The sequence below is a fragment of the Camelus dromedarius genome, chromosome 15 (assembly GCF_036321535.1).
Source record: "Camelus dromedarius isolate mCamDro1 chromosome 15, mCamDro1.pat, whole genome shotgun sequence".
NCBI classification, from domain to species: Eukaryota; Metazoa; Chordata; class Mammalia; order Artiodactyla; family Camelidae; genus Camelus; species Camelus dromedarius.
In genome coordinates this window covers 58,893,718-58,907,289 of record NC_087450.1, presented here as the reverse complement: position 1 = coordinate 58,907,289, position 13,572 = coordinate 58,893,718, and positions in this window count along the sequence as shown.

Below are 13,572 nucleotides of genomic sequence, written 5' to 3'. Positions count from 1 at the left end.
CCTTTCCCCAGGTCAGCCAGAATTAACAAGGGGCCTCATTTATTGAAAAACATTCATCAAGCACTCCCTTCGCACCTCGGGCCCACCCAGCATGGAGCTGCCTGGACCGCTGCGTCCCTGCTCCCTTGGCCTCGTGCATGCAGCGGTGGCCGAGCACCTGTCCTGTGTCTGCTCGCCCCATCCGGTTTAACTGGATGGTTTCAAACCTGTTCTGCGCTGGGACAGGGCTAGGCCACGGTCACACAGCACGCGGCAACTCCACACGTGCCTGACCTCACGAGCTCACAGCTGATCCCATTCCCCTCTGCCCACTTCGCTTAATCCTTGCTCTGTGTCATGCACTCTGCTGAGTCTTCCTGGGGACCCTTCAGAGCTGGGAAGAGTTCATAGATCTGAGACCATCCAGGATCAAGCCAGAGGGTTTTAAATGGAGAACGAGGGTGTGGAGTGCAGACAAGATGCTATAAAAACCCCAAGAGGAGAGGTCAGCGTGGGTGGGGCAGCACAACAGAAACTGTAGACGGATTAGCGTCAGGTTGGGCCTTAAAGGATAGACTCATAATAATAATGGTGATGCCTAGTACTCACTCAGCACTGACACTGTCCGAATCCACTTTTAGGGACTCTCTCACTTAATCTCACACTTACCCTCTGACATAGGTGTTATTCTTACTCCCATTTTGCAGATGAAGGAACTGAGGCACGTAGAATTGAATAACTTGCTTCAGTTTGTACAGCTTATAAAGCAGAGCCAGGATGTGAACACACGCAGTCTGGCTTTGGGGACAACCTCTTAGACCCCATTAAGGGGGTTCAGGTGTAATCGTCATCTCTCCCTGTGGAACACAGGTCCCCAGATATGGCAACCTAACCCCACATATGTTTTATTGCCCCAGTGCCATCAGTCAGGAATCTGGGAGCGGCTTAGCCGGTTCCTCTGGCTCCTGGCCTCTCAATCGAGGTGACAGCTTGTGGTCACCTCAGGCTCAACAAGGGGAGGGTTTGGCTCCAAGCTCACTCACGTGGCTCTTGCCGGCCTCAGGTCTTCACCGGCTGTTGGCTGGAGGCCTCACCTCCTTGCCTCTGCACAAGGCAGCTCCCAGAGTGGCAGCCAGCTTCCCTAAGAGCAGGAGAGGGCAGGGCAGAGGCCCCGCGAGAGTGCAGCCTCATCACAGGAGAGAGATCTCGTGCCTGTGGCCGATGTCTGTTCCTGAGACGCGAGTCACCAGGCTCAGCCCACATCCCAGGGACGCGTATCATTACGAGAGGCCATGGACACCAGAAGTGGGGGCCTCTGGGCCTCGCGGAGGAGACAGGCGTCCCCAGACAACATGGGGTGTAAGCTCATTATCTTTTCGTTTGATTCCCACCCCAGGAATCCTAATTGTGTTTTCTTAAGTCATAATAGCTTCAAAGTGAGCTAAAACTTGACTCCCAGACTGAGAGAATTCTTCCTCCTGGTCTTCCCAGAAGCTAAGTGCCAAACGAGATGAGCACTTCTGGGCCGTCGTCTGCACACGCAGCTATGTAAAGAAACACAAGTGTATTTGTATTTCACTGGCGTCAGGCTGAAAACTTGGCACCGCCGTCCACTCTTCCCACCCCCTCGCCATACGACTTCAGTCCGTCCCTGACGCCTCGCAAGGGCTTATTTTTTCATCTTTTCCCGTCCCTCCCTGCTGCCCACAGTGAAGAGATGCTGCTATGGTTCCAGGGTCAGAGTGTCCCCCTTCTGTCATTTCCAGGCGTCTCTATCAATGTCACCTCCCAAGGATCCCTATGCACACAGGACAGGCCACCTCTCTAAGACCATCCACGGCTCCCTGCATTCAAAGAGCAAGGCTCTAACTCGAGTCTGGTCCCCGAGACCCCCTGTCTCACAGCTCGAACCTGCTCCCCACACAGCCCCCTCCCTCCAGCTACACTAACCTGTGCACCTTGTGCACCTGTTATGGCGCCCCCGCTCATATGTCCTAAGCCTCCAGTACTTTCCCTGTTCCTCTTCACTTCCTCAAAACCTACTCACCCTTCAAGGTCAAGTTCACGCCCCACTCTCTCCATGAACCTCTCCAAGGCGACTCCGAACTTGGCAGGAGGCAGCATGCGCTTGACAGGGTCAACCGGATATCAGTACTCACCACGGCAGGCCAAATGCTCCACCGGAGCCGTCTGTGCTCCCTCCCTACACCTCCTGTCCACCCTCTTCCTCACTACCTGTTCACTCCGTCTGGTCATCCCGGACGCAAACTCCCAGCTCACCTGGGCGATGGTTCCCAGTGTCCTCCCATCCGAGCACCTGCTCCCAGACAGCCCCACACCTAGAGGGCAGCTTTCTCCCCCACACACCGCCCACTCCTGGGCTGCTCCTGACCGAGGCCGTGCTCTCTCCTGGCAGGGCCGTGCCCAGTTCATCTCTGAGTCCAGAGCGGAGCTGAGACAGGGGTAAACACCGTAACGAAAGATGAGGAAGGTGGAAACTGCTCACGGAGAGGACTCCCCTCTGAAAAAGACACTAAAGGTGTTGTACTCTATCTCTTTAGTGCTCAGAAGCACAAAGCTATCTTTCCACTTAAAATCTAAGACTATAAACTCAGTATTGTATTGACTGGGGCAGGGAATGGGAAGAAGGTATGGGGGTTTGGGGGAGCTGGAGACAATCACCCACAGCAACTGCTTTAGATGACACAGTCCCAGAGCCCACGGAGACACATATCCAACGCCCCACTTTTCAGCACCGCGAGGTCAGACGGCGACGCTGCAAACGCAGGTGGGGCAGAGGCAGACGTGAGCCGGACCCGGGGTGATCACAGGAGCATCAAACCCAACCTCCTAGGGTCAGCCTGGCCCCTAAGTCCTCCTGTGATGCCTCCCGTCCCCGGGCCCTGCTAGATGACCCCCGCATTACTCACTGCACACTTACTCTCCAACCGTATATTCTGCTGTTCTCGTCCCGCACATTGCTGAGAAGTAAATACGGGTGCCCACATCGTACGCATGCCAAAGAGGAGACATGCTCAGCGATCTCTGAGCCACCCCAGACGGGGAAGAGGGGGCGGGCTAGGTCATTTACACAAAAGGTGGAAGAGAGATGGGGTGAAACCTGCCTTCCTCCCGGCACAGCCGCCGGCAGCCAGGGGCCCTGCGGGAGGCCTGGGCCCTGGTCCCCACTAAGGCCGGCTTTTCTGAAAGACACCTCATCTCAGACTTTTTGGTCTGAGGACCACTTTATACCCTTAAAAATTAATGAGTATCTGTCCCTGTGGGTGGTCTTTGAAGACATTCACTGTAAGAAATTACAACTGAGAAAATTTTTTTGAATGTTTATTGCTTTGTATCAAAAATAACAACTATAAATTCCTTCCATATTGGCACCAGTTTTAAGAAAAGTAACATATTTTCCAAAACAAAACTAACGGTGAGGAGGGTGGCAGCAGTTTCTCGTTTTCCCGGGCTCCTGAACGTCTGAATGTACAGAAGACAGCTGGCTCCTCGCGTCTGCTTCTGCGCGCAGCCTGCGCCCTGCGGCTTTGGCAGAGGTGCGCGGGGGAGCTCAGCCTCCGGTAAACACGGAGCTGGCGGGGAGAGGACAGCTCTGCGAGAGGCTTTTCAGATAACGGTGGGTAGGTACTCTTTGATATTGAACCAAAAACCCAAGTAGTGGTTTCTTAAAGGTGAGCTGCTGTGTGGAATCTGAAACCATAGCAATTCATTTTTTCAAACTCTGTTACCTAGAAGTCCACTAGTGATCAGGCACTTGGAATCGTTTTGTTTTGTCTGAGGCACCGCAGAAGGGCGAGGTGGGGCAGGCCATCAGTTTGAACCAGGTTGCCGGCGTTGGGACCCCGGCTCTCCTACTTGCTCGCTGTGTGAGTACGGCGAGGTGTTAGTCCCTCTGTGCCTCAGTTTCCTCGGCTGTGGAATGGGTCAATAATAGTAACATCTTCCTGGCAGTACTACTGTGAGGACCAAGTGAGCCCCAACAGTGAGGCTCCCATTAGGGGCAGTTCTTGTTACTCTGGGCTCTGCTCGTCCAAACATGAGCACCCCAGCCTCGCACTTTGTGGGAAAGCCTCTGGGACCGGCTGGCTCTCCCGGGGCCAGGCAGCACGTGGCCCCCATCTCAGGTGACGGCACGGCCAGGATCTGGAAAAGGTAAGTAGCAGGCAGCCACTCCTGGCTCTCCCCGTCCTCTCAGTGAAGGCCGACAAGTGTGGACAGAGAGGAGCCCCTTTGGTCTGGAAAACTGAGGGGTCTGGGAGATGTGGGGCCGAGGGGGCGCCCAGGACCATGTGTCTCCTCTACAGTTGTCCCAGGTGATCTATAGTCATCATCTTCCAAAGTAGGCACATGTGACAGGGGGGTGACACCCACAGGTCCCCTCCAGCCCCCAGGGCATGGAGCAGGGGAGACACCTGCACTGGGTGGTGGGGGGAGCTGTGTGAAGGCCCCCAGCGCAGCCTGCACACCCGCCAGCCCTGGGGGGAGACCCACTGCGGAGTGGCACCTCTGCCCCATGAGGCACAGTCCCACAGACAGGTGTCACAGGAAAAGGGCAGCAGGGCAGAGGCTAGGCTGTGACCACTCTAACATCACACTCTGAGAGGCATGGAGCCAGCCCAGGAGCTTCAAACAGAAAGTACCTGCAAGACAGATGATAACACCAAAGCCAAAACGCACACCGTGTGGGGAAGGGGACCTGAGCTGGTGGGCCCCACCCGGGAGCGGTGGGGGCGGGGGCGGAGGGTGCTGGCCCTCGGTCCACAAGGCCTGTCGGGTGAGCTCTTCCCTGGGCCCTGTCCCCCGCGAGGTTTCTCTCGTGAGGAATTTTGCTGACCCTCAGCTTGCAATGACCCTGGACCCAGTCTGAATTCCTTCCACAAGAGATCTTTGTCAACACCACCACCACTGTTTTCAAAGTCAGGGACTAAGGAAATGAATGTAGCTGAATCAGGAATAGATGCACACAGTTATGTGGCTAAATGCTCAAAGTAAGAAGGAAAAAGCAGAGGAGGTGGTGGTGCAGAGGTGAGGAGGGGGAGAAGCGGGGGGAAGAGGAGAGAATGTCCACTGGTGGCGAGCTTACAGTGTGTCCCGTCCCGTGTCATCACAAGAAAACTAAAGTCGAAATTATCACCTCCCTGTACAGACAACTGAATGAAGGGGGCGTCTGCCACAAGTCACAGCACGGTGGGCGCACTTCAGACCCCAGAGCCCCACCATCCTTTGACCTTCTCACGGGCTGCTGCTAAGATTAAGGGGTGTGGCAGCGGGAAGATTCTGGAGAAAGTCGTTAAGCAAATTCACATTTGCTCAATATGCATTGTCAGCATTTTACACACAGGTAACCAAAGTACTTGTTGACTGCCATAGTGACCTCTCTTAGTGATCACAAGGCAGCAAGTGTAGGCTGTGACAATCAGGTCCAGGTGGATATGACGGGCAGGGCATAGTGCTGAGGTCGGGAGACCTGGGTTCCAGGGTCTGCCTTGCCTCCCACGTGCTGGGGACCGTGCCCAAACCACTGAAGAGCTGGGTTTCCTGGCCCTGCAAAATATGAGTGGTGGGGTAGATGAACTCAGTAGCTACTGAAATTCTGTTCTAAGAAGTGCAGATATGTGCAGAAATTTGTAGATACTGACAGGCATATGTAGAATAGATAAACAAGATTACACTGTATAGCACATGGAAATATATACAAGATCTTGTGGTAGCTCATAGTGAAAAAAAATGCGACAGTGAATATATGTACGTTCATGTATAACTGAAAAATTGTGCTCTACGCTGGAAATTGACACAACCTTGTAAACTGACTATAACTCAATAAAAAAAAAAGTTAAAAAGAAAAAGAAATGTAGACAGAATTTATGAGACATCAGCCAATGATATCATCATGTGTATCCATCCTACAAACTCCATGAACTTCCAGTGAACAGGAAAAAGCAATCATTGTTTATAGATAATATGACTTTCTAACCACAAATGTTTAAAGAAGTGATCTAACAATATTATAACTAAGAGCTCTGTAAGATGGTAGGAGGAATGTGAAAAACTCAGGTTTCCATAGGGCAATGATCATAAGAAAACTTTTAAAGCTCCCATTCCCATTCATAGCTTATAAAAGTAAGATACAGGAATAACCCTAACAGAAGCAGAAGAAGACCTATCTCAAGAAAATTATCAAATCTTTCTTATTGAAGACCCTACTCCTGGACGGGAAGACTCCATTTTTAAACATGTCAATTCTCTAAATTCATCTGTAAATGCAAAATAAAAAGTTGTCATGGAACTTAACAAAATGATTGTAAACATCTTATAGAAGAAATTATATATGTGTGTATATATGTGTATATATCTCTAAAAAATTAGGAGGAAAAAACTATCAGGGAAGACTTGCCCCCACCCCAGGTATCAGAACACGTAATAACCTCTAGCAACTAAAGCACTGGGCATATTTGTGCAGTAAGGCAAGTAGACGCTAGTGGGATATATCAGAGTCCAGAAACAGATCCCTTGTAAGTGGAAATTTAACATTTGGTAAAGGAAGGTGGAGTCGTTTTAAAACACAACCATAAATCCTTTGACAAGCTTTCCACTGTGTTCCCTCTCCTTGAATCTGCTGGGACAGGTGACTTCCTACCACTTGAGTGATGCCATGTGACTTCCAAGGTGAGGCCATGAGACGCCGTGCAGCTCCCTCCTTGCATGGCTGTAGCCCTCCCTCTCGGTGCCCTGCGCTCCCATCGAGAAGTCAAACTGCCTGAAGTCTCCATACTGCAAAGAGGCCCAATCCACCCAGAGGCCGCACGCAGGGGCTCCCGTCACAGTCCCGGCTGAGCCCCACTTTTGAGGCATCCCAGCCCAGGCGCCCAAACATGTCAGCGGGAGAGCCCCAAGCTAATCCCAGCCCCTGCAGGTCACCCCGGGCCCAGCCGTTGACGTGTCCCGGGCTGAGGCCTCAGACAAGCACCCCACGTCCTGCCCTGGCTCCCCGTCTACACAACTCATGAACATGCTGACGGGTGACTGATCAGTGCCACTAAGTCTGCAGCCAGTGTGTGCAGCAGCAGAAGACCAGAGCAGAGACTTCCCCAGTGAATGAGGAAATGATGACCCCTTCGTAAATGGCGTAAAAATCTAGAAGTCAGTTTGATTCCTAGCTCATGCCATAAACAAAAAATTTAGATGGATTCAAAATCTAATTATTTTTTAATTATAAAAGTATTAAAGATAGAAAAAGCGTTTTTAAATCTAGTGGGGAGAAGGTGCTTCATAAGCATGCTCCCCACCCAAAAAAGACCCAGATAACATAAAAGAAAAGATTGACAAACTTGGCCACATAAATATAAAAATCCTCTTATGACCAAAGTTTCCATAAACAGAGGCAAAAGCTAACTCACATTCTGGTAGAAGGCATTTGCAGCGCGTGTAACAACCAGAGGATGAATATATTTAAAAACTGAGGAACATCTATGCATTCAAAAGGCCAGTAACCCAGTCAAAATTTAGGGAATGTGTGTGAGCAGCTAACTCAGAGAAGAAATACAGATAGAAAGTAAACATGTAAAAAGATACAGCTCACTCACTAACAGCCATGTGTATTCATATCAAAATAGCAATATTCCTCCGAAACCAATAAATCATGTTTCACCCAGTATTTTAGTAAAAACTGATACTGATAAGTGGAGAGAGAGAGAGAGGTGCTATTCTATTACTGATAGGGGTGGGAACAGGGGTAGTGTTTTTGAAGGACAATCTGTTGGATCTCACAAAATCTTACATTCCACACCCAGCAAATCCTTTCCAGCTGTTTATCCCACAGAAATATTCCCATATGTGCAAAAAAAAAAAAAAAAAAGGTTGCTAAGACGATGAACATTGCCCACTGGTTCTAAAAGCAGCCAACTGAAATAATCCCAAATACGTGGTGATAAGTGATGGGCCGAGTAAACTACGAGCAGACACACAGTGGATCACTAGGCCTCCTCCTAAAACAAGGAGATGTGCACACGTGGACGCAGATGTTAAGGAAAAGGCCAGGGAGGGGCACCCTGAGTTGCTCAGAGGAATTACTTCTAGGAAAATCAGATTGGGCTACAGTATTAGCACTTCAAGGAGAACTTTACCCTTTTCACTCTTACGTTCTTCCGAGTTCTTTATTTTCTTAAAAGTACGAGAGCATATCCGTGCATTATTTGTAAAAACGTTATCAACTTGGGGCCTTTAAGGTGAGGCACAGTGACACTAAAGGCCACTTCCTGAGAACCTGCGGTCTGTGATCGCCCATCCTCTGGACCCAAACCCTCCCACCTGTGTCACGCCCTCTCCCAAGAGACCATTTTTAGGGTAAATTTGAGGCCCATCACTTGTCTAGCCCGTTGAAAATAAATATTCATTTTGTATACCTAATATTCTATTTTGAATTTTGTATTTTCATCTTAAAAAGAAGCGAGAAAGCATACGCTCTGGGCCCCACGGCTGCACCTGGTCCTACCGCAGTGCTCGCTGGAGTCACCGCCCACGTTAGTCACACCTTCCTACGGGCTGGCAGTGGCCGGGGGCAAAGGCAGAGAAGGGGAACCCAAAACCAACCCTCCCAAACAAAGAGCTCCCAATAGGCAGGCAAAACCTCAGGGAAACCCCGAGGAGTCACTTCTCACAGGGTGCTGAGAAGCTCGGCCAGTTTCACGGGAAACACCATTAACCTGGAGATCAGACCAGCCACAGATCCGTGTGAAACGGGGAGAAAACTGAGACAGGCTCTTTGAAATGAGTCACATAACCAAGGAAAATGGTGTCCCTTAGAGCGGGGATCGGCCAGCCGTGGGAACCCAGAAAGAAGAGGGTGCAGAAGAGAAGCAGGTGTGTCTGAAGAATGGGTTTGAATTCTGCAGTCCCAGCGGGAGCCCGCGTCACCGGAGGGACAGGCAGAAATGCGTCAGAGTGTGAGGTTCCTCAGCGTTCAACTCCTAACCTGCTCCCCAGCTCTGACTCACACTCACCAGGCCACCATCGGATTGTGAAAAGGTTCAGCAGGCAGATTTCCCCACACGGGACAGGGTAAATGAAGGGTTCAGCCCTCTAGACCTTTCCACAGTTGGAGGTTTCATTATAAAATAATAAGCCAACATCCGGCGCGGACATCAGTGCGGTGAGCACGGTTAGTGGGGGTCTGCCCCGGAGGGAGGGTTTGGGACACAGTGCCGGAGCCTGCTCGGCCAGCCCAGCCCGGGACCAGGAGGGTTTGTACACTGCCCACAGCAGCCTGCTCGGTGACCTCCCACATGCTGTCATCCACATCGGCTCTGTCCAAGCTGAGCTGTGTGCTCCGTGACACGCTGTGGCCGTGTGGTGCTTCTGGGTCCGCATCTGTAGGGTTGTCCACAGCTGACTGGCCATCACACAGGCCAGGTGGCCAGTCTGCCCTGCAGTGACAGGCAGCCAGAGCTGAGGTCAAAGCCAATCGTCAGCTGGCATGCAGGCACCTAGGCCAGGGCCCATGTCCTGTTGGGTCCCAGTGGATGGTGATCTCCTTTCCTTTCCCTTCCCTGATGTCCCAGGAAAGACACAGGGCACGAGGCAGCCGCTGCAGGCATCATGTGTTTCTTATACTTCCGGCAGTAGGAGTCATGAACGTCGGGCAGGCCATCACACCACCAGGGCGGGGCTGCCTTCAGAAAGCAGCTCCGTCCTCCATCAGTGGGTCTTTACATCTGTGACCAGAAAAGCCAGTGGCTGGGAGAATAAGGTAGGGTCTGCTCTGAGCTCTGTAGAGAGTGCCCACCGTGCTGGGCTGTGCCACAGAAACAGAACAGAAATGGGTGGAGAATGACCCTAGGAGATGAGCTCAGAGCGGGCACCTGAGAAGAAAGCTCCTGGGACAATGACGGTCATGGCTCGCTGGTCAGCAATGAGATGGCCACTCTCTGGAGCAGCAAGAAAAGAGTGGCCTGTCTTCCTGCCACTAATTCTTTCCATTCTCATAGGCAGGGGCATTTTTTTTTTCTCATTCGAAAGAGATGAGATACAGAAAAATCAACGAACAGACACAGAGCCCAGAAAATGGCAGGACAAGGACTCACCTCTGCTCAAGAAGAAGCACTGGTGGGCCAGGCCTGAGCAGACGGTGAGACTTGGAGATACGTTTCTCTAGAATAAAAACACTGTCTACACTAATGTATCTCCTGTCAAAACTGTCTAGTTCAAAAGGCAGAGGCTCACAGCACCATCGGACAATCAGTGCAGCACTGCTCATAACAGAGAGAATTTGGAAGCAACCTAACGCAGCACGGAAGAGGAGACCCACCGAATAACATGTGACCTATCCACACAGGATGAAGTTCTAGGCAGCCATATACTTGATGTTGTATGGGACAGTGTATTGACAAGGAAGTATGTTTAGAAGATGTTGCCAAATGAAAAAGAAATGTTTTCAAAGACATACGTGGAATATGATTCAATTTTGGCCAAAGGATATAAAAGTAGAAATTTACATACAGGCATAGAAAAAAGAATGGCAGTTAATATTACAAAATATGAACAGCGTGCACATCTGGGCAGCGGTATAATGGGTAGTTTTGTTTTCTCTCTTTTATTTCTTATTTTCCCAATTGTACGCTGTGAACATGTATCAATTTTTATGTTCCGGAACAAAATAAATGTTTCTGTTTAGTTTTTTAAATCCCATGGAATTGAATCATATTTGTGGTTTACAAACCCTTTGGCATTGAACAATCCCAGGGTGCACTGAGATCGCCCGAGCGAGTATTATTGTCCCTACTTTATGGCTGGGGAAGTGGGGTTGAGGCTGTCCGGTTCCTGCCCAGAACAGACCCTGGGCTGGCTTTCCAGGGCACTCTCTTCCACGGGGGACCCAAGGTGGGGCTAATACAAGAAGGCCAAGCCCCCCGTGTACCCCCAAGTCTGTGCCCACCCCCAGCAGGGCTGAAGTCCCCAGACCGAGATGCCTTTTCTGCACCTCTTCAGGCTCCAGTGTCTGCCGTCTTTGTGTTGTGTTCTGTGTGTCCAGTCACTTCACGTCACGTCAGAGGTTGCTGCTTGAGCTCCAGGCCACAGCTGAGCTCCCAGGGGGCCATTCTCTCACTGTGAATGGCCTGGGCTCCCGTGGACACTGAGCTCTCCTTCCAGCCTATTCACGGCACATTCCTGACCGCCCTGCCCAGGAAGAGTGACCTCCGTGGGGTCGGCTCCGGGAAGCACCCAGGGTTGGGCTCCAGGCCAGGTGACACCAGCCTGGGCTAGAGGATTAGCATCTAGGCAATTTGCTCCTTGGCGGGGCTGACTGGGGCCCTAGGGGAAGGAGAGAGGTGTCCCGTCAGAACCACGGGAATCTCTGGCCCAGAAGCGAGCAGCAGCACAGAGGACCTTCCCCGTTGATGGAGAACAAAGCCTCTGAGCCTCAGAAGCAATTCACTCTGTCCCAGGCCTCAGACCAGGCAGCGGACGCCTGGGGTCTGGGGACAAGCTGAGCCTGAGCTGCCAGCCAGGGAGCCCGCAGGCCTTGCCGGGCAGCGATGTGGGCTGACGTCATCACCATTTGTCCCAACTGTTGAGTGGTTCTCCCACCCCTGCCTCAGTATCTCCATTTCATGCCACCTTTACCCACAGACAGCAGTGGGCCTGGCCAGCTGCATGCCCGTCCTGATGAAAAGTCTTCAGTGGTACCCAGCCCAAACTCCCCCTCCCAGCGCTGAAGATGCCCCCAGCCGCAGGCACATTTCCAGATTCATCTACTACACCCCACAAGGTGTAGGTGGTGTTCCGGTCACCAGGCCACTTGCATCTCTGCCTCGGCACCGCTGCATCTCTGCCTCGGCCAGGACCTTTACCTCCCAAAAGCCCTTCTGCTGCATCGCATTCTGCTAATGCCCTGCTCAGCCTTCAGGACCCTGCTGAAATTCCTCTCCACTTCCACACAGCCCCCAGACCAGACCCCCACCACTGGAATTAAACCCGGCCCTCCCCGCACACGCTCACTCTCGAGCCCACGTGCTTCCACTGCGCTGCAGTCCTCCTGTATCCATCTGGTCCCCACCAGACTTCTGAAGGGATGGACCACATCCCTGGTATCTTCACATCGCACCATCCCACCCGCATCTCGTCCTAGCACAAGACCCTCAATGTACACAGTAGGCACTCAACGAAAGCCTGTAAAATTGAAATAACTTCATGGCCAGCTACAGATTCCACTCCTAATCTAGCAAAATGGCATTGCTGTTTGCTACAAGGAAATCCACAGGCTAGAGAATCGTTCTCAGAGGCTCCAGCACATCTCTCTGTGATACCCTAAGTAACTCATGGAATCTTTTTTTTAAATCTCCTTCAACTCTTGAAAAGACTTCAAACTTTCCACCATGTGCTGTGCATAGATTCTGTCCTTTTGAACACATGCACCGCTTTCCCCATTTTGCGCAGTCATCCAAGGCACAAAAGAAAACCAGCTTTGGAGATCAGAACCCGGAAGGAGAAGACCTTTCACTAAAATTTCCTGGGAGGGGACTTGCTTACCTTCCACGCCCACAGAAGCTGTCCTCTATGATCAAGAGGGAAGCCGTCTGAACCATGATGCTGCGTGCTTCTAAACAACCTGTCACCAGAGCAACACTCACATCTGTCATTACCTCGGAGGGAGAACACCTCTTAAAAGAAATCTACTTAGCAACATGTCAGGTTAACTTCTGTGCTTCTTACAGATTGTCTCAGGAATCCAGGCCTCGGTACCCCAGGGTAAATGGTGCTTTTGCAAACAATCTAGAAGTCACTGCCACAGCCAGAGGGGCCTCTTCCTTGACCTGCCCCCATCTGTCCTTGGATGAGTCAGGTACTGGGGCCTCCTTGAAGCCACAGCCTGTTGGCTCTGCATTCCAGGCAGTTACACAAGCCAACAGTTTTACAAACAATAGTTTCTGCTCTGGTGCTTTGCATATATAGTCTCACTTAATCCTCAGGTCAGCCTCTGCAGGGGGCCTTCCCCACCCCACCCCCTTAGTGATAAGGGGCCAGGCTGGTTCCATCTCCAGCCCCAGGAGCTCCAGCCCTCCCCAGTGCTGTGTCATACCGGTGAGGACACGCCAGCCACGTGCTGTGGGTCTTTGCACTTCCCCCAAAAACCCCATTTCACAGACGAGAAATTGCCTTGGAAAAGTCGAGGATCTTGCTCAAGATCCCTTCAGAAGTCAGCAGAGGTGCAGATTCACAGGCTGGCTGCTTCTGGGGGAGCCTCAGGGAACACACCACATCTCCCCAGCAGCATTTTAGACCAAGTGAAGGGTACAGCCTCTCTCCCTCTGAGCCCAAAAGCGGAATGCCCGGGTGCCTCCCCTGCCCCGCTTAGGAATGGATTGCAACCTCCTGCAGTCGCTAAATACCTCTGTCATCTGGGCCGATCCTTCCAGCTCTTACATGGAATTTTCTGTGTGCTTGAGGGGAATGAGGACTAGGGAAGTATGTGTGAGGCTTTCACACACAAAAATCACCCCAGGATCTTGTTAAAATGCAGGTACTGATGAGGTGGGTCGGGGTGGAGACTGAGAGTCTGCATTTCCAACCAACTGC